We start from the raw sequence: 25,370 nt of genomic DNA, 5'->3' as shown, positions 1-25,370 counted from the left end.
ATCATGTTTTCTGCCAGAACTGGTTTTAAAAGTTGCTGAAAGCGATGTAAGTATGTGGATTTGTAGAGAATCCTGTCCTCCCCTTCAGATGTTCCAAAATGCTTCAGCGGCAATGGATTGCTTTTGGTATGTTACCCCTGTTATATAGACTGGTAAAACAATGTGCACGCACAAGGCTCTGTAATCCCCATGACTAGTGTAATTTGTTCTGGTGATGATGATCGAGGGATAAAAGCTGGCCAGGTCTCTCAATAGTTCAATATTCTTCAATCGGATACGTGAGAATTCTTCGGGAGAAGTGAGCAGTGTGTAGTTTCAAAATAAAATTTGGCAATGTCACCTTCACAGAGGTGAAAGCCTTGAAAATCCTAGATTCAAACTGCCTTGAACTGGGATGGTAAAGTGAACAGTATGTTTGAAAAAAATACGAAGTGAGCACATGACCATAGACAGGTGCCTCATTCCTTTTAGACTACTTCTCTATGACCAGTCGTTGACCTCCACTGGCTATATCCACCTCTTTGCTCCTTACAATGTGACCATGTGGCCCTTTGGCTTCATGCAACCATAAACCACCTGGATGAAAAGAATATAAAAACATGTGCTGGGGCATCTCCTATGGTCCTCCAGGCTCCAGAGGCTGCCTATTGTCTTTAATTCAACAGTGCTTCCTATCTTTTAGTTGCTAATTAGACAATTTGCAAAAAAGTCCTTGTTGAATGACTGGTCAGGCAGCATCTGAGCAGTAGGAAAGTCGACGTTTCTGTTCAGGACCCTTTTTCAGAACAGGAGAGGGGGAAGGAAGCTGGAAAATAAATAGAGGGAGGGGTTGGGGTTGGGGTTGGGGGTGGGGGAAGGTAGGTGAGAGGTGAGCGCAGGTAGGCGGTGGTGGGATTTTGTCGGTGGGGTGGGTGGGGCGGATAGGTAGGAGAGAAGATGGATCGATTGTGTCTGGGTCAAGGAGGGGAGAGGGGTGGGGCTGGGGAAAGGTAGGTGGGGTGGTGATAAGGTGGATACAGGTGGGGAATGGTGGGAATTGGTCAGTGCAAAGGGTGGGGTGGATAGGTGTGTCAGGTCAAGGAGGCAGGGATGAGAGGGAAATTTGGACATGGAATGAGGCCGTGGGTGGTGAGATTTTAAAACTGGTGAATTCCGTGCTTAGGCCATCGGGCTGTGGGCTTCTGAGGCGGAATACAAAGTGCTGCTCCAGTTTGCGTGTGGCGTCATTGTGACGCTGGAGGCCCAGGATGGACATATCACCCAGGGGGTGAGAGGATGCATTGAAATAGTTGGCAACTGGATGGTGTTGTCATTTGTGATATACAGTGCGAGATGCTCCACAAAATGCTCCCCGAGGCAGCGCTTGGTCGCACTGATGTGGACGAGGCCACACTGGGATAAATGGATGCAGTTAACCAAGTTGATGGATATGTGGGTGAAACTGTCTCCAGTGTGGATGGTGTGTTTTGTGCCTTGAAGGGTGTGGTGTTGGAGCAGATGTAGCTCTTCCTGCGGTTGCAGGGAAAGATGGCAGGGATGGTTGGGTTAGTGGGGAGTGTGGAGTGGACGAGGGAGCCGCAGAGTGAGCGGCCCATACGAAGGGCAGATAGGGGCAGAGAAGGAAATATATCTTTGGTTGTGGGGTCAGATTGTTCGTTGGGGAAATGGTGGAGAACGATGCGGAGGCTGGTAGGGTGGTATGTGAGGACCAGGGAGACTTGATCTTTATTTTTGTTGGGGGGGGGAGGGGTTTTGAGGGCAGAAGTGCGGGAAATGCAGGCGACGTGGCTAAGGGCATTTTTGATCACCAGCGTTGGGGAGGCGGCGGGGTGTGATTTGTGTTCCTTGAAATAGCAGAACATCTGGGATGTCCAGGAGTGGAACACACCATCTCGGGAGTAGATTCAGCAGAGGCGAAGGATTTGGGAGTAAGAGGTTGCATTCTTGTAGGAGGTTGGATGAGAGTAGGTCAGCCATGAGAATCAGAGGGTTTGAAATAGTTGAAGGTGTTGAGGTGGTTACCACCCCCTCCCCAGTTCTGAAGAAGGGTCACGGCCCAAAACGTCGACTTTCCTGCTCTTTTGATGGTCCCTGACCTGCTGTGTTCCTCCAGTTCCACACTGTTGTCTCTGATTCCAGCATCTGCAATTCTTTCTGTCTCTTAGTTCAATGATTGTTGGCTTGTTTCTGACCTCCGCCCATTTATACCTGGCTACTGAATCCCAGTGCCTGAAAGTAAAATCTTGCCCTAGGTGTAAGAAGTCACCAATGCTGCAAGAATGGAAAAGGTTTGATGGGAAATAGAAAATGTCTTGCAAATGCAAGTATGTTGGTAAACTTGATGCCATTTTCAGTACGTTCTTTTAGTTAAAATTTCACAGTATGATAGAACAGTACACTAGACGGTTCTGAAAAATGCCATGACATTTGTGATGGCCTCCTCCAGTATTTTGTTTCATTTGCCAGGTTTTTTCAGTCACTGAAATTTGTGTCCACTATTAAGAAAGTAACGTATGTACATTTCACAGTAACATGCTTAAGTTAGTCGTTGAAGTGTATCTTGTGTTTTTTTTTGGAGTCTTCATGAATGTTTAGGCTTAATATTTTTCTCGGGTTTATCGTTCTAATTTTAGATTGCACGGACTGACCATCGCCCTGTCTGCCACAATTCTTCATTAACTTTCACTCACTTTAGCTCAGGAAACCACAGCAGTGTCCGCACGAAGGTTTTTCAAAACAATTCAATGAAGAGTTGAAAGCTGTATTCCTTCATCAGAAAAAAAACTAAGGTTATCCTTGAGAGAATGAGAATGATGTTGCTCATTACTCACCAGTTGCAGTATAGTGGTCACTATTGTGTGCTCTTTAAGCTTAAGGGAGAAGCATTAACCTCAAACATACAAATCTAATCTGCGAGTGCGAGCATGGCTCAATGGATTTTCCATTTAACAAACCCAAAGTTGGAAGCACTGTTCTGATCTTGCTGATGGGATCATTGATGTGACCCTGTTCCTAATTGTCATGGGATAATCCACCAGAAATGTGCTCTGGCACTTCTGGAGCAAACAGAAATATTAACAAAACAATTTGATCCCCCTCTGGTTCATGCAGACCAAGTTAATAAATTTCCTTAGCCCAGTGAAAATGAGAGTTTTTTTTTCTGAATGCTTCAGTGACATATTATTGGCTGACAAGAAATCTAAGGGAGACCACACAACAGGCCAGGCAGCATCAAAGGTGCAGGAAAGTTAACGTTTCGGGTTGGGACTCATATTTAGAAGTGGGGAGGGGGAAGGGAGTTCAGAAGTAAATAGAGGAGGGGTGGGGCTGGGGGAGGTAGGTGCATAATAGGTGAGTGCAGGTGGTGATTGGTCTGTGGTATGAGTGGGGCAGATAGGTGGGGAAGAAGATGGACAGGTTGTGTCAGGCCAAGGAGGTGGGGATGAGAGGGAGGGTTGGACATGGGATGAGGCTGGGGATGGGGACATTTTGAAACTGGGGAGTTCCATATTCACGCCATCGGGCTGTAGGCTCCTGAGGCAGAATATGAGGTGCTGCTCCTCCAGTTTGCGAATGGCCTCATTGTGAGACCCTGGATGGACATGTCACCCAGGGAGTGGGAGGGGGAGTGAAAATCGTTGGTGACTAGGAGTTGCTGTCATTTATCACGTCTACAGCACATGTGCTCTACATGGCAGTCTCTGAACATCTGCTTAGTCTCACCGATGTAGAGGAGACCACATCGGGAGCAGTGGATGCAGTCGACTAAGTTGATGGATGTGTACATAAATCTCTGTCTGATGTGGAAGGTTTGTTTTGTGCTTTAGATGGGGGTGAGGAGGGAGGTGTAGGGGCAGGTGTAGCACTTATTGTGGTTGCAGGGAAAGGTGCTGGGGGTGGTGGGATTAGTGGGGGGTGTGGAGCGCATGAAGGAGTTGTGGAGAAAGTGGCCCCTACAGAAGGCAGATGAGGGTGGAGAGGGAAATATCTCTTTGGTTGTGGGGTCAAATTGAGAGTGGCGGAAGTGGCAGAGAATGATACGTTGGATGCAGAAGTTTGAAGGATGATGCGTCAAGCCAGGGGGGATTCTGTCTTTATTTTTGTTGGGGGAAGGGGATGTAAGGGCAGAGGTGCAGGAAATGCAAGAGATGCAGTTGAGGGCATTTTTGATCACAGGAGGGGGCTATTGAGGCCCTTGAAATAGGAGGACAACTGGGATGTTTGGGAATGGATTGCTCTTTCTTGGGAGCAGAGGTGGAGGAATTAGGAGTATGGGGATTGCATTCTTGCTGGAAGGTGGTTGAGAGGAGGTGTAGTCTAGGTAGCTGTGGGAGTCGGTGGGCTTGAAATAGATGTTGGTTTCGAGGCGGTCACCAGAGATGGAGATGGAGATGGAGTGGCCCAGGAAAAAGGGACAGGTATCAGAGATGGTCCAGGTGAATTTGAGGTTGGGGTGGAAGATGTTAGTAAAGTGGATGAACTGCTCAAGCTCCTCGTGGGAACACAAGGCAGTGCTGATACAGTCTTTGATCTAACAGAGGAAGAGGTGGGGGATAGTGCCAGTGTATCTGCGAAAGAGGGACTCTTCCACATATCCTACAAAGAGGCAGGCCCGTGCGGGTGCCCATGGCCATCACCTTAGGCTGTCAGAAGTGGGAGGAGTATAAAAGAGAAGTTGTTCAGGGTAAGGATGAGTTCAATTAAGCAGATAAGGGTGTCGGGGAGAGGGACTGGTTGGGCCTGCGGGAAAGAAAGAAGCGGAGGGCTTTTAGGTCATCCGCATGGGGGATACAAGTGTACAGGGATTGGATTGTCAGTGGAGGGAGATGAGATACTATTGCCATCTCCGGGGGAACATTAGAACAGTTCAAAAGCACTTTGGCTGTAGACTGTTTTGGGAGGTCATGTGATCATCAAAGGTTTATTTTCCTTTTTGTAATGGATAGAGGTTTTCGGTGAAGTGCACGACTTGATGCTGCCTGTGACAAGGAAAGCTGGGGGAATTGGAATATCTGCCTAGAGGTTCTTCCTAAAATTTGAAAGGGATAAAATTGAAATTTCAGGTCCCTGTGGATAGAAATCTTGCTGTGTCTTTCCCATTTTCCTCAAAAGGTAGCAGCAATGCTTGCATATTTGTTGATGAATTTCATCCTTTATGATGGAGGTTCTGTAGCAGGGCATGTAGAAGCACACTCCAAAAATGCTCAGCTGTATGTTTCAGTTTCCTCCCTTTTTCTGATTTGAAGGTGAAAATTGTAATTGGGCTTGGCAAGGTCAACTGGAAATGATTTAGGAACAGGGTGTGGGCTGTTCCTCTTTGAGGTCATATTCCAGCACAACTCCACCTGAGATCATTTTAATGCAGTGCAGATTAGGGACTGAATCTGGAATCTTCTTCGTTTATGTGGCATTGTACTACACATGCATTGAGGACAGCTCTTGTAACAACCAGTCGTGTTTAATTGTTGTAACACAGCATCACAACAGATATCTTGCTGAGTTTGCATGTGCCTAAAATCATGAGGTAAGACTATAAAATATGCTATTTTCTTGTTTCTATTCAATGTGTACCATGTAAAGGGCGGAGATGATATTTTAATGAGCTACGTACTGGTGTTTGTTCTGTAATAATTGCTCAAAGCTCTTCAGTAGTGCAGGCTGTGCTCGCCTCACATGGAATCCATGCCCATATAAATAGGGTGGTGCTCTAGGGAGAGGTTGCACAAGTTATATCTGGTTTCTATAGTGATGAAAGGACTTTCACACCCACATTTTCTACTGAAGCACCACACTGTTTAAAGGCAGGAAATGTGACATAGTGGATATCTCCCCACAGGATTTTTTTAACCAATGAAAACCGAGGGAGTGGTATCACTTCAGAACTGGCAGCAAAGGTGCTGTTGTTGAGGAAATAAACTCAAATCTTATGCTTGAGCTTTACAATATTCATTTGCAACAGCTGGGAAACTACACATCAAATAAACTACTTGTTAGGATGAAGACATTCGGCATATTACCTCTAAATAGAGACAGTAAAATGAAAGAAAGGTTTGGTCAAAATAAATTTTGTGCACTGCCCTTACTTTGGATGCTAAGGAATAAAAAAATATTCAAGTCTGGAGGAATAATGAAGAGGAATCATGAGATTGAATTAGAATAGTTTTGAGGAAAGACTGCAGAGGTTGGAATGCCCTGAAAGGATATGACTGACCATATCGAAACAGCATGCTTTCTTTTTTGCAGAATGTCTTTTTATTGTAGGTGAGTTTAAACCAAGGAAGAACAGAATGATTAATCTGTCATGATGTTACTTGTTGCTACTGTTGTTGTGTCATGTCTCTCAATCAGTTTGTCACCACGCCTTTAAGAGATTTGCTCATGATCTCAACACTGCATCATAACATGTGACCTGAAGTTTGAAAGACCTCAATCTATCTTATCCCCAATGGCTTGAAACATAACACTCTACTAACTTAACTTAATATCTAAGAATGTATGTGCTAGAGGAAGTAATGCCTGTATATCATAGTTGCATTGGATGTCTGTTGTATTCTTCAAAACCATGATAACCACTCCCAGTTTATGGTACAGAAGACATCAAGCATTACCTCACCAGGTAAAATACCCTATTGGATGCAGACTCTCCCCATTGGACATAATTGCCTTGCTTTATAATTGCATAATCTTAGTGAATTGAAACAGATTATGCTATGCATGTTTGTGACAACAGACTTTCTGTGGCTGTCTTCTGCTAAAGGAAAAGCAGCAGCAGCAACAGAGACTACATGCAACTGATTTATGACACTGAAATGTAATGAAGATCACTTTCAACTTCTTAGAGGTTTAAAAAAAAATCAAAACAAAACTTCTGCCCCATCATTCAAATAATTGACAAGGAATGGATTTGCAGATGGATTGCTATCTGAATTCAAAGCAGAGACTGGGAATCAAGGGTAGCAAAATCAGAACGTGGGAAGCCATGTCTCAGGATCAATGCTTAGCACCACTGGTGTTCACGTTCCCCATTTCCATGGTAACGTAGTGTGAGCAGGAGAATGGCACTGAGGTAGGGAATCAGCCATGAGCGTATTAAATGGGCTGGATGGACTGTCTTTGTTTCTGAGTTTAGTGCCATCTACAAACTGGTGTATTGGGGTCCAAAGTCCATACTGAGGAGGACTGAAATATATTACAGGAAGGCATTTAATAATCTTACAGAAATAGCATGTAGAAGGCAAATCAAGTTCAGCACCAATAAATGAGGTGGTCCATGTTGGTAGGAAAACTGAGGTGGTAATTTATTACTTAGAAGAAGCCAATCTAGGAGGAGAAGAACAAAGAATCTCAGAATACATGTATACCAGTCACTGAAAACTGCACCATTCATTATCAAGGTCATTACAAAGCAAATCAGCTATTAGAGTTTATTTATGGAGGGTGAGAATTGAACAAGAGAAACTATGCTAAACCTGCGTTGAATTAGACCATGTTTAAAGTATTATGTGTAGTTCTAGCTGCCATATTGTTTTATAAAAAATAGAAGCGAAGAAGGTGCAGAGATTTACATGGGCGATGCAAGAATTGTGTGAGCAATATGTTTCAGACGAACACTGACAGGCTGAGTTTCTTTTCTATTGCAAAAGGAAAACTGAGGTGTCATGTAATGGAGGTCTTTAAAACAGCAGAAGGATTGGACAGATTGGAGATGGTGAATGGAAATGATAAGTGGGTAATTTCACAAACACGTAGCAAAGTTATAATTCTGCCCTTGCTTCTAGGGTGGCATGTTAACATTTTCCTCCAGAGATTTCATAGAAATATTATAGCAGTATATCTATAGTTAAACATTGACAAATTTCCTTAAATCACATCTTATCCCAGTATAAAAACATTGCTGTAAAGTGAAGAATTTTCAGTTTTCGCCTTGATTTAGATATTTTAACTTTCTCCCCCCTCTTGAAGGCAAGGATATAATTGATAACTTTTCTCCAGAAACTGGACCGAAGTGACCTAGCTTTGTGCGAATCAACAATACCAAATTACTCCAAATAGTGGAAGCTTTCTCCGTGCTATTCTATTCAGTGAAAGGCCAATTTGGTGAATGCCACCTAATAGCATTGTATTTCTCTTCATTCCACCACCTCTTTCAAAATGATATTTGTATTTTTTGGATATCTTTCTTGTTTCATAAATATTGCAATTTGTTGATAAAATGATGTTGAAAATGGATTGGTTGTAGTTGACTTACTTCACACGGTGGAGAAAGCGCATGTTAATATTTCACTCTAGTGTTGAGCTCAAATGCTAATACAACTGTACTGCTGACAACTGCGAGGAATGTTACTTAAATTTCTGTTATGTGTAGGTCTGTAAATGAGGCCTTAGAACTGGGAGTGGATCTAACCTATTAAGACTCTGTTGGATGGAAGACACTGTGCCTAGGTTGTCTTAAAGGGTTTAGCTGTGTCTTGCAGTTGGCATTGTCAGAGACAGTGATCAGAATGAAAATATGTTGAAAAGACAGCACATCAAATTGCGCCCCAAGTGTATCAAATCATCCCACTGACCACACTTTGAACACTGTAGGATTTGGAGAAGACTGAAGTTGGAGGTTATATATAGGGGAAAATTTAGAAGTTACATAATAACAGAATTCAACCACTTTAAAATGGAAGCTTCACTAAAGAAAAGAAAACAAAAAAGCTAGAAAAGCTCAGTGAACAGGCAGGGTCAACTAAGAGAGAAATAGTGGTTAAAGATCGTTCCTTAAATGGATTGATTGGAATACTTGGTTTCTTTGTTATTTTTGTACCCGATCTTAAAGAAACATTTTATTCTGAACTGGATTTGTAAATGTTGAGTTTGAAAAATGATTCTGCTGTCACAATGTGTACAAACCGTGTGTACTTTGTTTGGCCTCATCTTCTGTGAGCATAATATAACGATGTAGAACTAGATGAACAGGATCAGAGGAGCAGGAAAGCTGACATTTTGTGTCGAGACGCTCCTTCAGAAATTCTTCAGGATTTCTGAAGAAGGGTGTAGGCCCAAAATGCCAGCTTTCCTCCTCCTCCTCTGATGCTGCTTAGCCTGCTGTGTTCATCCAGCTCTACACCTTGTTATCTCAGATTCTCCAGCGTCTGCAGTTCCTACTATCTTGGAATGTTGTGTTGGTATTTTGGATTCTGTCACTTTTTTTTTCCACAAAGTCACTTGCATTGGCTAAATTATTTGTAATTAGCCTGTTCAGACATGATATTCCCAACTCCATGGCAGATGGGAGTTGAAGCTGGACTTCTAGGCCAGTGGCAGGGTCAATACTACTACTCCATGAGCCCTTAAAAATTCATTCTAACTACCTGCATTTCTGAATGATATTGATGGGGAGGTAAAGTACAGTTGCTTAAAATCACCCAAATCTAAGATGTATCTCCAACTTTGTGCTTCTGATTGGTGGTTCTGCTGATATAGCTGTTGCAGGTTCATGACAGAGAAAAAAGCCTTTAAATAATGAAGCCTCATAAGAAGACACAACTCCTAAGGTGATGTCCTTCGACACTGTAGCACTTCTCACCGTTGTTTTCATTCAGAACAACTTTGAACTTCCTCCTTCCAGCTGTGTACACCAAAAGTTATGAGTCACATGTTCAAACTCTAAGCTCCTAAAAGTATTGACAGTTCCTCATTATTAGGAAGGGCACTTTGAAAGAAAATAATCCACAATTATCTTTTTGCAATTTTGAACACATTAGAACTGCCATTGAAGGAGGCTTGGGAGAAGAAGTTGCTCATAAGTAAAGTACAACACATGCTGGAAACCAGAAGTAAAAACAGGAAGTATTGGTAATATATTTGTGGAGAGAAAAACAATTACCATTTCAGAATCAATGATATTCAACTCTAATGCTTGTGCCTAAGTTACAGCATAGTGCAGATCTAAAGTGAATTAACCAATTTCACAATGAAGCTCTGTATTTCACTCCTGCCTTGGACAGTGAACCCACTACTTACTCTCTCATGAGAAATTTGCAGTGGGTGGCTGAGTGTTTGTTTGCTTGTTTCCCCACAGAGTGGGGGCATTAGCCTGAGGGTGGGGTTCAGAAATCTGCAGGGAAAATCCTGCACGTGATTTTTAACTGGGCTTTTGTTCATCTTTGTCCTTTTGACTTGGCTTCTGATTTCCCTTGTGCCATTTTTTCTGTCTACAGAAATTCAAGTAGTTTTTGTTAATTGCTGTACTATTTAAAAGAGCTTGTACTGTTTCATGCAGCTCAATGCAAAATGCCCTTTTTCATTAAGCAAGCTTAGCATGTAAAACTGCTTTGTTTTATTGTATGCCATCTGTCCTTGTCACTTGCATTTGGGGAAAAAAAAGTATTGTAGCATGTCTTTAACCAACAAAGCCTACTGATGTTGTTGTCATATATGTCGACGTGGTAAAATGGCCCAAAGTTGCTGTACTGTGAGCTGTAAGGAACTTAAGAGCAGCTGTAAAGGGTGGGGAGCCACAACTGGCCCAGTTTTAACATGTGGCTTGATGTGCAATGAGGCAGACGTCTTCATTTCTTCAGGTGCCAAAAGAGCACTTTTCTAAAATATATTTTTGTTGCAGTAACAGCTGGCCAGTTACTTAAGTCAGCTGCATCTGCTGGTTTCAAACGAAGCTGTAGTTGAAATTTTGCTGTTTTTGTTCTGGTGTTGGCTTTCAAACTCATGTTCTGATCCATTTTGCTTTCCCTGTAGCTTCTGTCTCCTTGTACAAACCTTAACTTGTTATTTCATTTCACAGTAGCTGATGATGTCTGCTCCCAGCTGATTAAAATGGCAGCCAGGATGTTGAAGTCTTTGGGCTTGGAGCAACTAAGATAGACTACTCAAATCCTAGCTTCCATTAAAGCTAGATTCCTTCTATAAGTGTCATAATTGAAGCTAATTCGGATTCACTCGGCAGATACACTGTTGGGTGAGGGCAGATGGATTAAGTGGATAACAGTTTTCAGAACGCTTGGCACTATCTCCAGGTTTTATTGAGGTGGGCGAAGGGCCGCAAACCTAGTCCAGAAGGCAAGTTGGCAGGTTAAATATGCTAATGAAGCTGAAAGCCTCAGATTTAACATGCTTTGCAGATTTAACAGATCAATTGGCTTTCTTGCACCTTCGGAAACCTGAAGTCTCCTTGTGGATTAGAAGAAGCTGCATTGGCCCTCCTCTTCTAACCCACAACCCCCTCCCTTGCTCCCCTCTTTCATGTACGTGCGTACACAGACACGAAGATCCCTGCCCCTCCCCCTCCAAGCACACTCACATTCTGATGCCCGCTCTCTCATCCCAGTGGCTCTGGCTGGGTGGCAGACAGTCCCCTGTAACCAGCAATTAGATCAACCTGCCTCTGTGCGTTGCTCTGGCCAGTTGAAACCAAACCTGTCAGGAGCAAAAGTCGCATACTTTTAAACTTCCAGGTTCTGTCTGCTGGCTTACAGCTCCCAATGAATTGACAAGTAACCCTGATTTAATTCTGGGAACCTGGAAACCTTTGAACTCAAGCCATAACTGGAAAGGAGCATTCTGGACCACTTGCTAAACTGCAAGTGTATTTAAGAATTTGTAAATTTGTATCAATTTTTGTTCAACAACAATTGCCTTGTCCTCTTGATCTCTTGGGTCGTCCAGTGCGAAAGCAGATGTATCCATACCAATTTATTGTCTGTGCAGGGAGGTGTGGAAAAGCTTTCACATGTTCACTGCCACTGCTTTGATGATTATCCTGGTGGTGCCGTGGTTCAGGGTTAGTGTGAGAAGATAACTTTGCGCGTCTGCGTGCTTCACAAGTTAAGGATTCTGCCTCTCTCGAACACCCAACTTCTTTCAGTGCAGCAGTGCAGATGTAAAAGGGAGTTCAGTTTAATTAGTTGATGAACAACTTCAGACTGTCTTTTGTAAGATATTTTAAATATTAACTCCTTTACATTTGTTTGATTATAGCTGCCAATTGTTGAGACTACTTCGTATGAAATTATTTCAGATAAAAATAAGGATAATCTAAAGAGATTCTGCGAGTATATTCAGAGCAAAATAGCATCCAGGGAGAATAGGGCCCCTTAAAAATCAGTAAAGTCATCTATGTGTGGAATCACAGGAGATGGGACAGATACGATTATTTCACATTAGTTTTTTTTGTGGAGAAAGACATTGAGGCTCAGAACTCAAATAAATATTGGTGTCATCAGATCAGATCAGTCTGCATTACAGAAGAGGAGGTGTTGGTGCTCTTATAAAAAACATTAAAATTGCATAAATTTTTGATCAAATGGATCCCAGGATGTTGTGGGAAGTTAGGGAAGAAATTGTGGGAACCCTAGCAGATATTTGTATCATCTGTAGCTACAAGTGAGGTACTGGACAATTGGAGGTTGGCCAGTGTTATGCCTTTATTTAAGGAAGACTTTAAGGAGATGCCTGGGGACTCTAGACCACTGAGTCTGATGTCAGTGATGGGTAAGTTGTTGGAAGGGATTCTGAGAGATGGGATTGGAGAGGAAAGGGTTGATTAGGGATCGTCAGTATGGCTTTGTGCATGGGCAAATTGTGACTCCCAAACTTAATTGAGTTTTTTCGAGGACGTAACCAAAATGTTTACGGGCAGAAGGGTAGATGCCTGCATGGACTTTAGTAAAGCCTTTGTCAAGGTTCTGCTGGTAGACCGATTAAGTGAAATTAGATCATATGGGATTCACAGAGAACTTAGATACAAAATCAGCTTGATAGTAGGAAACAGAGGGTGGTGGTGGGCTGTTGTTTTTTTGGACTGGAGGTTTATGACCAACGGTGTTCCGTAGGGATTGGTTCTGGGCCCCACTGCTGTTTATCATTTACATAAATGATTTGGTGTTATAGTTGACGTTGTCTATGATTACAAAAAGATCTTGATCAATTGGGTCAATAGGCTGAGGAATGGCAGATGGAGTTTAATTTGTGAAAATGCGAGGTGTCACATTTTGATAAAATGAACAAGGGCAGGACTTGCACAGTTAATGGTGAGAGTCCTGGGTAGTGTTGTCAAACAGAGAGACCGCGGTGTTCAGCTAAGTAGTTCTTTGAAAGTTCTGTCACAGGTAGACAGGGTAAAAGTGTTTGTCATGCTTAGCTTCATTGGTCAACACAGAGTATAGGAGTTCAGATAATACGTTGATGTTGTACTCGACAGTGAGGCATCTTTTGGAGTACTGTGTGTCATTCTGGTTGCCCTCCTGTAAGAAGGGATATTATTAAATTGGAGTGGGTTCAGAAAGATCCACGACTGGAGGGTTTGATTTATAAGGTTAGGCTGGAACATGTTTGCACTGAAGCATAGGAGATTGAGGGCTAACCTTTATGGAGGTTTATAAAATCATGAGGGACGTGTATAAGCTGAATAGCAAAGATCTTTTCCCAGTTCAAAACTCGTGAGCAGATTCTTTAAGGTGAGCGGAAAAAGATTTAAAACGGACCTGAACGGCAGCTTTTTCATGCAGTGGATGGCTCGTATGTGGAATGAACTGCCAGAGGAAGTGGTAAATGCAGGCACAGTTACAACATTAAAAGACATTTGGATAGGTATGTGAATGGGAAAGACTTAGAGGAATATGAGCCAAATATAGGCAAGCAGGACTAGTTTATTTTGGAAACTTGGTCAGCACGGATGAGGACGACCGAAGGGTCTGTTTCCTCGCTTTGTGACTCTGATTCTATTGCAGTGATTGCTGGAAAATCACTAACTTTAATTCGGTCTTTACATTTTGCATTAATTGAAACTCCTGGAAAACACATCCCTAGTAAGTTATTTTGTAGAGGAAAATCCTGAGAATGGCATGGAAAAAGCACGTGATCATTTGAAAACTGCAGGCTGGCTTCAAGCCACATGCATGGTTCCTGAGATGCTGTGTGTTATTTGCTTATAAAAGGTTTTTAGATAGTTGAGATACTTCCTTTTGGAGAAGAACTCCCTCAGAATTTCTGTTGAATGTGTTGGTTTGTCCTGGAGGATGACTGTTTGGACACCTTGCACCCTTCTAAGTATGCGAGTAGCGTTTCATTGGTGAACATCACAATTGAGCCCTTTCCTGTCCAATGTAATTTTTTTCCCCCAGGAGAAGTGTGCGGGACAGCAATTAGCAGTGTATATCCTAGCTAAAGTATTTTCTGGGTTGAGTTGTATATTACTAAACACAATGTAAAGATGCAGACTAAGCCTGTATTCTGCACATGGTTGCTGACGAAAATTATGCCTTTAATAGAACACTAGTTAGACCTCACCTGAATTACTGTGGATAGTCCTGCTACCAGGATTGGAGGGCATGCTGTAGAGATTTGCAAGAATGGTGCCAGGAATAAGGGACTTGTTAGATGGGAATACTTGAATTTTGGGCTATTCTCCATAAAGCAGATAAGATTGAGTGGAGATTTGGTAGATGCCAAAATCATGACTAGTTCTGATAAAAAAATAAAGAGAAAATATTTTACAGTTGCATGGTAGCCCCAGATAACCCAGATTTATGCTAATTGGTCAAGTAACCAGAGGGGAAGTGAGAAATGAAAGCAGAACATGCTGGAGAAGCACAACAGGTCTGACAGCACCTGTGGAGTGTGAAACAGAGTTAACGTTCAGGCCCAGCATGGCTTTTTTTCAGAAGAGGAGAGTCCAAAGAAATCAGATTGGAGTAGAAACATTAACTCCTCTGCATAGATGCTGCCAAACCTGTTGAGTTTCTCTAGCATTTTCTGTTTTTGTTTCAGGTGTCCAGCGTCTACACTATTTTGCTTTTATTTGAAGCAAAATAAGGCTCTGTTTTAAAGAATAATCGTTAGGATGCGGAATGCATTCCTGAAAGGATTATGAAAATGGATTTGATAGATATCTATCAAAAAGAGAATTGGATAAATCTTTGAAGGGGGTCAAGTTGCAGGCTGATGGAGAAGGAATAGGTGAATAAGATTATTTGGGTAGCTCTTTCCAAGAACTTCCATAGCCATGATGGACTGAATAGCTGCTTTCTATGCAGTGAGTTCACATGTGTCCCCACATGTGGTTTGGCTGATCTTCAGATGCACCCAAGGGCAACTTTGTAATGCCACACCCTACCAATCGAGCTGAGAAATGTGCCTGTGCAGCTTGTAATGTGGTGTACTGGCATCGGGTGGCTCCAGAGCAGGTCGGAGGACACACTTCCTCCCTGTTATTTACAATGGAGCTGTTCCAGGCCGCTCCCATAGATCTGCCTAAGAGGGAGCAGTCATTACAGACAGGTCTCTATACTGTCAACAAAATAAATGATTTCATTTTTGAAATGCCAGGAATGTGGTTTTCTTTGAGAAGATCATTGAACAAAAGGCAATTCCTTAATATTTTATTTTCAAGATCATCTTCTGGTCCCTAAATATAATAAGAATTCTATAGTAATGCATTTGAGATTTATAAGTATTTTGCATAATTAATTTTGATCAAACCTGTGACAGAGAATCAAATTTAATTAGCCAACTAATTCAATATATTTTGAAATGAGTTGAAATAATATGCTTTTTTTAATGATATTGATATTATTTTAAGTACATTTTCTTAAATGTAGTGTATCCATTGAATTTGTTATAGCGTGCATAGCTTTTGTTTGTATTCAAATGAGAAACTTACTTTCATTCCAATTCATATTCTCGTCCAACACACTGGGATCTTGGAGATAATGGGAACTGCAGATGCTGGAGAATTCCAAGATAATAAAATGTGAGGCTGGATGAACACAGTAGGCCAAGCAGCATCTCAGGAGCACAAAAGCTGACGTTTCGGGCCTAGACCCTTCATCAGAGAGGGGGATGGGGAGAGGAAACTGGAATAAATAGGGAGAGAGGGGGAGGCGGATCGAAGATGGAGAGTAAAGAAGATAGGTGGAGAGAGTATAGGTGGGGAGGTAGGGAGGCGATAGGTCAGTCCAGGGAAGACGGACAGGTCAAGGAGGTGGGATGAGGTTAGTAGGTAGATGGGGGTGCGGCTTGGGGTGGGAGGAAGGGATGGGTGAGAGGAAGAACCGGTTAGGGAGGCAGAGACAGGTTGGACTGGTTTTGGGATGCAGTGGGTTGGGGGGAAGAGCTGGGCTGGTTGTGTGGTGCAGTGGGGGGAGGGGACGAACTGGGCTGGTTTAGGGATGCAGTAGGGGAAGGGGAGATTTTGAAACTGGTGAAGTCCACATTGATACCATATGGCTGCAGGGTTCCCAGGCGGAATATGAGTTGCTGTTCCTGCAACCTTCGGGTGGCATCATTGTGGCAGTGCAGGAGGCCCATGATGGACATGTCATCAAGAGAATGGGATGGGGAGTGGAAATGGTTTGCGACTGGGAGGTGCAGTTGTTTGTTGCGAACTGAGCGGAGGTGTTCTGCAAAGCGGTCCCCAAGCCTCCGCTTGGTTTCCCCAATGTAGAGGAAGCCGCACCGGGTACAGTGGATGCAGTATACCACATTGGCAGATGTGCAGGTGAACCTCTGCTTAATGTGGAATGTCATCTTGGGGCCTGGGATAGGGGTGAGGGAGGAGGTGTGGGGACAAGTGTAGCATTTCCTGCGGTTGCAGGGGAAGGTGCCGGGTGTGGTGGGTTTGGAGGGCAGTGTGGAGCGAACAAGGGAGTCACGGAGAGAGTGGTCTCTCCGGAAAGCAGACAGGGGTGGGGATGGAAAAATGTCTTGGGTGGTGGGGTTGGATTGTAAATGGCGGAAGTGTCGGAGGATGATGCGTTGTATCCGGAGGTTGGTAGGGTGGTGTGTGAGAACGAGGGGGATCCTCTTAGGGCGGTTATGGTGGGGGCGGGGTGTGAGGGATGTGTTGCGGGAAATACCGGAGACGCGGTCAAGGGCGTTCTCGGTCACCGTGGGGGGAAAGTTGCGGTCCTTAAAGAACTTGGACATCTGGGATGTGCGGGAGTGGAATGTCTTATCGTGGGAGCAGATGCGGCGGAGGCGGAGGAATTGGGAATAGGGGATGGAATTTTTGCAGGAGGGTGGGTGGGACGAGGTGTATTCTAGGTAGCTGTGCGAGTTGGGCTTGAAATGGACATCAGTTACAAGCTGGTTACCTGAGATGGAGACTGAGAGGTCCAGGAAGGTGAGGGATGTGCTGGAGATGGCCCAGGTGAACTGAAGGTTGGGGTGGAAGGTGTTGGTGAAGTGGATGAACTGTTCGAGCTCCTCTGGGGAGCAAGAGGCGGTGCCGATACAGTCATCAATGTACCGGAGGAAGAGGTGGGGTTTGGGGCCTGTGTAGGTGCGGAAGAGGGACTGTTCCACGTAACCTACAAAGAGGCAGGCGTAGCTGGGGCCGATGCGGGTGCCCATGGCCACCCCCTTAGTCTGTAGGAAGTGGGAGGAGTCAAAAGAGAAGTTGTTGAGTGTGAGGATGAGTTCAGCTAGGCGGATGAGAGTGTCGGTGGAGGGGGCCTGGTCGGGCCTGCGGGACAGGAAGAAGTGGAGGGCCTTGAGGCCATCTCCATGCGGAATGCAGGTGTACAGGGACTGGACGTCCATGGTGAATATGAGGTGTTGGGGGCCAGGGAATTGGAAGTCCTGGAGGAGGTGGAGGGCGTGGGTGGTGTCACGGACGTAGGTGGGGAGTTCCTGGACCAAAGGGGAGAAAATGGAGTCCAGATAGGTGGAGATGAGTTCGGTGGGGCAGGAGCAGGCTGAGACGATGAGTCGACCAGGGCAGGCAGGTTTGTGGATTTTGGGAAGGAACACTGGGATCTTGGAGGGATTCTGTAAATCTGTCCCTTCAGCCTCTGATCCAAGGCCCACATCCATGTGATTTCTCTTTTGTCTGGAACATAAAAAAAGCCACTTCAGACTCTTGCAAGGTTTAAAGTTATGATATTTCCCAGTGGCTTTACATTTATGAATGTGGGAGACACATGTTGCCATCCTCTGTGATGACTTTTTGTGTGAAAGCTGAGTATCCTGTAAGACCATTCTGCAGTTGGCTGAATGTATTGACCTGGGATCCAGGCATTGAGGTGTCTGTTTTTAGCAGTTTGGAGTTAGTAGGGAAAGTTTCATGGAGTTCTTGTGGCAGCAGGTTTGTGTGTGTGTGTGTGTGTGTGTGTGTGTGTGTGTGTATTTGCTTTGAATGATTTAGATTGATTTAATCCCTCCGGTGTGAATCGTGACATTGGCGAATGTCAAGATTATATTCCAGATTCACGCCTTCTTTATTTTTGCAGTACCGAAGTAAAAGCGTGCACTGTAGTATTTTTCAGCTCTCCTTCCATGTCCTGTTCTTGTTACCGTGGCAACTGCTGGCTCAATGTGAAGTGGAAAAATGATCCATGGGGTTGGGCACTAAACCTGGCATGTTGCTTACAGGAAGGATTGAGAGTTTCTGCAAATCAGCACCACCAGTAGGTGTGTATTGGGATGGGAAGGAGACTATAACCAGGTTGCATGTGTTTTTGTTGGGGAGGCTGGAGGAGGAAATGTTGAACAGAAATGTAACAAGACTGTGTAGAAAAGGGAGAGTCTAGCAAGATGAAGCATAGCAATGTAATACTGGCTGTGACAGGAGCAGATTATGGCTGATATGGCAGGACTATATGGGGGAGGTCTTGCAGCATGTGTATCTGTAACACAACAACATAATGATTCATCAGTAGTACGGCAGGGTACCATAAATGTACACACAGTAGAGCACCTGATTTATTTTGGAAAGCATTTCATTTATTAAGTAACAGTTTGAAAGAGAAACATTCTCTTTACGTGGTTGTAATGTCCATCTTTGCTATGTTGAATCTAGCTCCATTGTAGGTTTTGGGAGGAGTTTTTGTTTGCATGAGAAATGTTGGGGAGGTTACTTCTGAAGTTGGAGACTATTTTTGTCTAGCTGTCAACATTAGAGCTTCAGTGGCTCAATATATTTGATGAGCCATGGTGCTACTTTTAGTTTTCTTTTGGTTATTGCCTTTGGTAGTCGCAGCAATACTAGGCATCTTTTGATAGCTTGATGAATGTTCACCAGCTGTAATAACCCTTTTTACAGTATAATGCTTACACCAGGAGCTTCTGCTGCTGCTGATATTTGCAGCTTTTAATCAATGGGTAGTTTACACAGCAGACAAGTCACACGTATCTGTAAATAGCTAGAACTCGGAAAAGGAACTTCTTTACATTTTTGTACACTTAATCTATTCCATAGTAAGTGAACACTTTCTACAATTACGTGCTTTGTTGAAGGTATTTGTGCAAGGATGCTAAATCTGCTGAAGGCTGGCATATGGCTCGCTGGCACAAGCAGCTTCATGTTCAAATAAAGGGTAAGTGTTGGGAAGACATATTACTGAGAATACTCCCCTTCAGTGGGCAGAATTTGTGAAGATGATGAGGGCATTGCTCGCAAGCTGGGGATCCTGTGAGAACCCTATCTTGCTTCCTCCTTGGAAAGACCCACCATCTTACGTGCCAGTCATGCGCAGTGTCAGTTCTTCCTAGGATCACAGACGCTGGGACTGCAAGTCCCAGAAGTTTTTCATTATTTGACAGCACCATGGCTAAGCAGTGGTTCTAGCTGATTGTGCTGCCGTTTAAGGCCTCGGATCATGGAGGAAGATAGGCCCACAGATGAGTGATGGTGGGATGAGGAGTTGGCAGCAAGGCCAGGGGGTGGCTTGATTGGGCTCCCTCTTCCCAATGCCAATGCTGTCAATCGAGCGCTCAGTTTCTGAACAAAGATGCAATTGGGAAGGTAGCAAGCTCCCAATTCGTCACGCTCTCATCCATTTAATTGCTCCCTGCCACCAAGCATACCATGGAAGGAATTAAAGTTGGCTTACTGTCTACATTTTCAGTGGCAGGAGTATCTCAATGATTACCACGGGTGAAAGCCCAGTTAATGTCACTTTCTTAACCCAGGGACACTGGATAATTCAACCCTGCCAGCCTAATTGATATCAACTAACGTAGTACGAGTTGACACCAAACTTGGCATCTTCTTGGGTTAGATGATTTGTCATACACCAAATTGGGGTACGTATTTTTTTTATTAAGCATAGGTTTCATATTTAACAGTAGACTGTAGAGATGCCACTTTTCTCCGAATACACTTTTAACCAATGTGCAAACTGCAGCTGATTGTACTCATTAATGTGATGAGTGCCGTCAGTTTTTCTGTAGTTAGCATTTTGTACCCAAATTAATTCTAACCCTAGTACGGCTGTACTTCCTATTTCGCTGACCTACTCATTAAATGGATTATTTTCTGAATTGAATCGGAATAATTCTGAGTGTTGCACTGAAGTGTTCTTGTAACAAAATGACCATAGAAGAAGTTCAGTTTGAAGCTGATGAAGATAAACCTGTGCTAATGGAAGTTCCTTCGATCAGTGATCCCATTCTTTGAAATCTCCTTCATGGAAATGAAATTCAAGTTGATTCTTAAGAGGTTCTCCTGTTGGTGGTGGATGTTAATATTTGATGGCAGTAATGAATTGTCAATCAGTATGTTGTCATAAAGGCCCTGATATCTTGTGATTTGGTTTACTGTTTATTTTACTATAAATAATAAAAATAGTACAATCTGTGAACTTAGAACTACACATCAAAAAATTGCATGTATTGATTTTTGTGATGGAACTATATAGTGTGATTCACTAATTTTGCGATTGATTTACCCTCCTGTAACCTGTCAGAGGCATTTCGTGTTTTTCAATTTACAATTTAACTATTGTTCTATTGATTCTGATCTGTCTTAAAATTGACAGAGCTGCCATTTACAATTGTGTCCAAACAGGCTGGCTGTTAGTTGTAAGATGACTTTAAGCTTTTTTCTTTAAGCTCCTATTACTTTTGTACTGCATGGAAGTACGTAACAAATGGTCTCTTAATTATGTAGAGATAGTAGGAACTGCCAATGCTGGAGAATCTGAGATAAGACAGTATAGAGCTGGATGAACACAGGCTAAGCAGCATCAGAGGAGCAGGAAAGCTGACATTTTGGGCCTAGACTGTCCTTCAGGTCATGGTCTCTTAATTATGCCACGTAATAATCTACACTAAATACAAAATGGTTTTCAAAATTTAATGTTCCACCAAAGGTAGAAGCTAACAGATTAAAAAAAAATATGTTTAACTTCACACCAAAGCCTAGATGTTCAAGGAATCGAGTCAACTCTGGAAGCACTTAGAAGTGGCAGGTGGGTCTTGATTCTAGGACTCCATTCCCAGATCCACTGATCCTGCAGGATAAGAGTTTGGCTGGTGATCTCTGTATTGCACCTCTGTCTGGCTGGCTGCATTGTATGGGGATGCATTTTATGCACTTGCAATTTGCGTAGTGTTTGGGGCAGATTCTGAATGTTTTATGGTTGATAATCCCTCGGAGTAATGAGCCAAAATTGGGATATTAGAACCCATTGGAAGATAAGTTAAAATGGTTTACCAAGCTCCTCAGTATGCAGTGTGTAGTGAAAAAAATGAAACATTTAATAATAGCTTGTCTTGAATTACTGAGCGGGGGATAAATCTCAAAATCAGAAATTTGGTTTCAAAAACATATCCGTTCTTACAATTCATGGAATCAGCAAACCTACATAATAATAGATACCCATACCTCTCAATCTTATCCAAACCAACATCTATAAATATTGACAAAACAGAGCCAAGAATAAAATAATTCATTGAAATCTTTGATGTTATAATCAATCAAAGCAAACAGCCCATTTCAATTTGCCAAAATAGAACCCCTACTGAATTAATCCACTTGGAAGTTTTAGAGCTCAAGCTAGCTGTCATCACGTTCTGTTTTGGAGAAAACCAGTGTCAGGCCACCTGCCCCCAGCCTTAATGTCAATTTGCTTGTTCCAGGATTAGGTATTGAGTGCCTAATAATGAACAATTCATCTAGTATATCTTCTTTCTAATCATTGACTCTACCTGAATCCAAAGCAATTTAGTGCAATATGGGTGTAAATTGGTTCATTGAGTTTAATCAACATCCCAGTGGCTGGGAAGTGTGTCTAGCCAATATGCTTCCTGTTGTGTCAGGTTGGATTACAACCACTCCTAGATATTTTGAATCCAACTGTTCTAACATGTTATGACTCACCTCTGAAGCAGATGAGACCTCTGGCCCAGAGGTAAAGATGCTGTCACTAAGCCAGAAGAGCCCTTATGTCCTGACCTATAAATAGCTCTGTCTGATCCATCCTTTTCAAAGGATTAAGGACAGAAGGTTTCTGTTCCAGACATATTTCTGAAGGTGTGATTTCGTTCCTACAGGAACACAAGACTGGCTTATGTGCTTGGTTTTCTGGTGCTGTACATACTGACAGTGGACTGGAAGGCCATATAAAGGCGATTGGGGACAGGGAATGTGGAATGGGCGTTCAGGGATAATGGCTAGTGGATCTGACAGGTATGAAGTCATACAGAACCAAGACAATCCTTCTAACTAGACTGCCCCATAGAAAACTGCTCAGTGCAGATCCTTTTCATAAGAAGATGGGCCTGCCAAACTAAGATGTTGCCCACCTTCGTCGTTAAAATCTGGCCATAAATCATCTCGGGAAGTGCTAGCCTCTGATCACTGGTGACGCTTTTAATTCTGAGGCGAGCCTCACCCCAGAAAATTGAACAACTGTAATCTAAGGTGACATTTCGGTTAGACTTTAAGGGAGCACCGCAGTGTATGGTGTCCTGGATTTGGGATGAGGTGTTGAACAGAAATGCTGGGCTAGACTTGCCCAGCCCTATGGAGGGGGAAATGTAGGGACGCTTGGAAAGTAAGGAGTCGCACAATATGGCGCAGGCTACGGAGCTGGTAATTCCAGAAGCTGCCTCCTGGTAGATTGCTGAGACAGTTTCCCTGCTGGCAAGTGCAAGCTTGGGAAGTCTCGCACCCTGTCCGCCTCTCCATATCTGTCTGGGTGGATAGGTAGGCAGAAATGCCCATGGTACTATTTGAAGAAATGCAGGGAAGTCAGTGTTCCTGGTCAGCTTTCATAACTGAACCATGTTTGTTGAAGTAGACTATCTGGTTGTTGTCACTGTAAATTGTCTGCCTGCTACATTTACTTACATTCCATAAAAGCATTTCCAATTGTTGTGAAGCACTTTGCAACACTGAGCATGTGGAAGATGCTCTATAAACGTCTGCACTTAAAATAAACAGTGAATACTAAAAGTAAAGTTCAACACAACTAAAATGGTATGAGAAATGGGTCATTTACCCCTCCTAAGCACATCCAATTCTGTTATCATTTTGATTCATTCAAAAGGCAGTCTGCACTGCAGATCTGCCTGCACTTACAAAGCAATTTAAGAGCTGCATGGGTTAAAATATCTTCTCATTTCATTTTAACAAAACAGGTGCTGTTGTAGTACTTGTGTACCATTGGCTTTGACTTCTTCAGTGTTCTTGCCTACAGCTTTTGTGCTGAATCAAATGTAAACAAAAATTGCATCATACATCATAAATTATCTTGTCATGTCAAACAGCATTATTTTGATGTGTAACGTTAAATCATTCAGCTCCTTTAATCCTTTATTTCTTTAGAAACCGGATACAGATATAACACTCCTGCAGGCCCATTCTGCTGCATACAAGAGTTTTTGGTAATTTTATCTAACAGACAGTCTGGACAGAATTTCTGCTGATTGCAGTGAATGTCAAAGGATCACTGGGAAACTCGGTAGTTTTAGCCTCTGTTACATTTAATAAATCAATGACAATACACCTGCTTCTGGATATCCCTACGGATCAATATCACAATTATTTTTCCTCTTATGAAGATCAATACTTTGCTTATCTATTTCTACGTCTGTTATGACTCCAGACTACTCTTGGATGATGAAAGATGGATCTTGTGCTACATGAGGATAAGTGACCCACTACTAAAGGCATTTATGTTTTATGTTGAACTTCACTTCTGGTATTTACTAGTTGTTTTAAGAGTTTGTATATACAGAAGACTATATTGCAAATCATTTAAACGTGCTTCACAACAACTGGAATATTTTTGTGGAATCTCACATTTTGCAGAGAGTTCTCTCAAACAAAAATAACCAGGTGGCCTATTTTACTGACGTTGGTTGGGTAATACATAGTAACCTGAAGTTTTATCCTGACAGTCCATTTCATAAACTCCTGTTCAATGCTATTAACTTCACTGTGTCTGGTTGGACACGTTAATTTAGATCCATCATGCTATGACAATGCAACACTCGGCAGTTAAGGTTGTTCTGAGGAATGGTCACCAGACCCAAAACGTTAACTCTGTTTTCTCCTCCACAGATGCGGCCAGACCTGCTGAGCTTTTCCAGCAACTTTGTTTTTGTTCCTGATTTACAGCATCCGCAGTTCTTTTGGTTTTTAATAAACGTGAACAAAGTATGTTATTGTTTCTATAATCATTTAGTGCTAAGTTTCTGTATTGCTTGAAAGAAGGTGGCACTATTTACAGTCTGGACTATGTTTCCAGAACACTATGGGGTTATATAAAGTGAAAGCATTATGGTGTGGCTTATTTGCAGCTGTAGCAGAAATAAATGGTCCAGAACTAACAGGATCCACAAGTTTGTGTAAAGATAATCGGAATATTCGCCTCTCCAGGAGTGAGGGGAAGGTGGCAGGAAGGGCAAATATTCAGGAATGTTGGCACTTGAGATATATTGACGCCCGGCCGCCCCCGTCCCGCCACCACCTCAGCATTAAAGTTCAGGAAGGGAGTGTCCGTGCTTGACTTTCCCGGTCAACCACCAATTTAGGCCCTTAAGTGTACATTTGATTACCGTAATTAAGGCCTCAACACAACATCAGTCTAATTATCCGCCTTCCTTGCAGGCGACAAAAGTGGCTGCCTTTCCAACTGGCAAAGCAGCTTGCCTGTTGGAGTTTGAGACTGGAAGCCAGCATGTGCCTTAATCTGGGGAAATTAGGGACACATGCCTTTCTTTGCCTCTGACCTCCCTGGGTCTGGTACACTGTCTCTGCAAACCCCACTCCATGACCCCCAACTCTCCTTACAATAAAAGGTCACTTGGATCCAGTCCATGTGGGTGCTGTTCAACCTTCTCCACAACACTGATACAAATAGTGGATGCTGGCCTGTAACTGGCTGGCAGCTTCATGTGGGATGGGAGTGCTTGGCTTGGGACTGGATTAGTTGACTAGTCCCTGGTCAAGGCTTAAGCACTTGGTTGCCACTTGATCCAGTGGACTTGTCCTTAAAGACATCCTGATCCACACTTAGCCTGGAAAAAAAAATACCAGCGAAAGAATTTGCTGGATTATTGTTTGATGCTTTTTAAAAAAAACTGAGCAACTTTCCTGCCCTCATTACTCTCCAGTGATAGCTGTGTGTCTTGATTGA

The 25,370-nt window shown here is 43.0% G+C and overlaps 1 protein-coding gene across 21 annotated transcripts in view; it reads left to right on the top strand.

Annotated features, from left to right (window-relative positions):
* LOC125458746 (Krueppel-like factor 8) overlaps positions 1 to 25,370 on the top strand; it is a 178,608-nt gene that overhangs the window by 102,474 nt on the left and 50,764 nt on the right. The window contains exon 1 of one of the 21 annotated variants that reach the window (XM_048544335.2): positions 5,358 to 5,524. The exons of the other annotated variants lie outside the window; for them this stretch is intronic. The gene's annotated coding sequence lies outside the window, so the exon portion shown is untranslated. Of the gene's footprint in view, positions 1 to 5,357; positions 5,525 to 25,370 lie in introns of those variants that run through there. 21 annotated transcript variants of the gene reach the window in all.

This window comes from Stegostoma tigrinum, chromosome 15, assembly GCF_030684315.1.
Source record: "Stegostoma tigrinum isolate sSteTig4 chromosome 15, sSteTig4.hap1, whole genome shotgun sequence".
In the NCBI taxonomy this organism is placed as follows: domain Eukaryota; kingdom Metazoa; phylum Chordata; class Chondrichthyes; order Orectolobiformes; family Stegostomatidae; genus Stegostoma; species Stegostoma tigrinum.
This window is presented reverse-complemented; position numbering and strand designations above follow the sequence as displayed.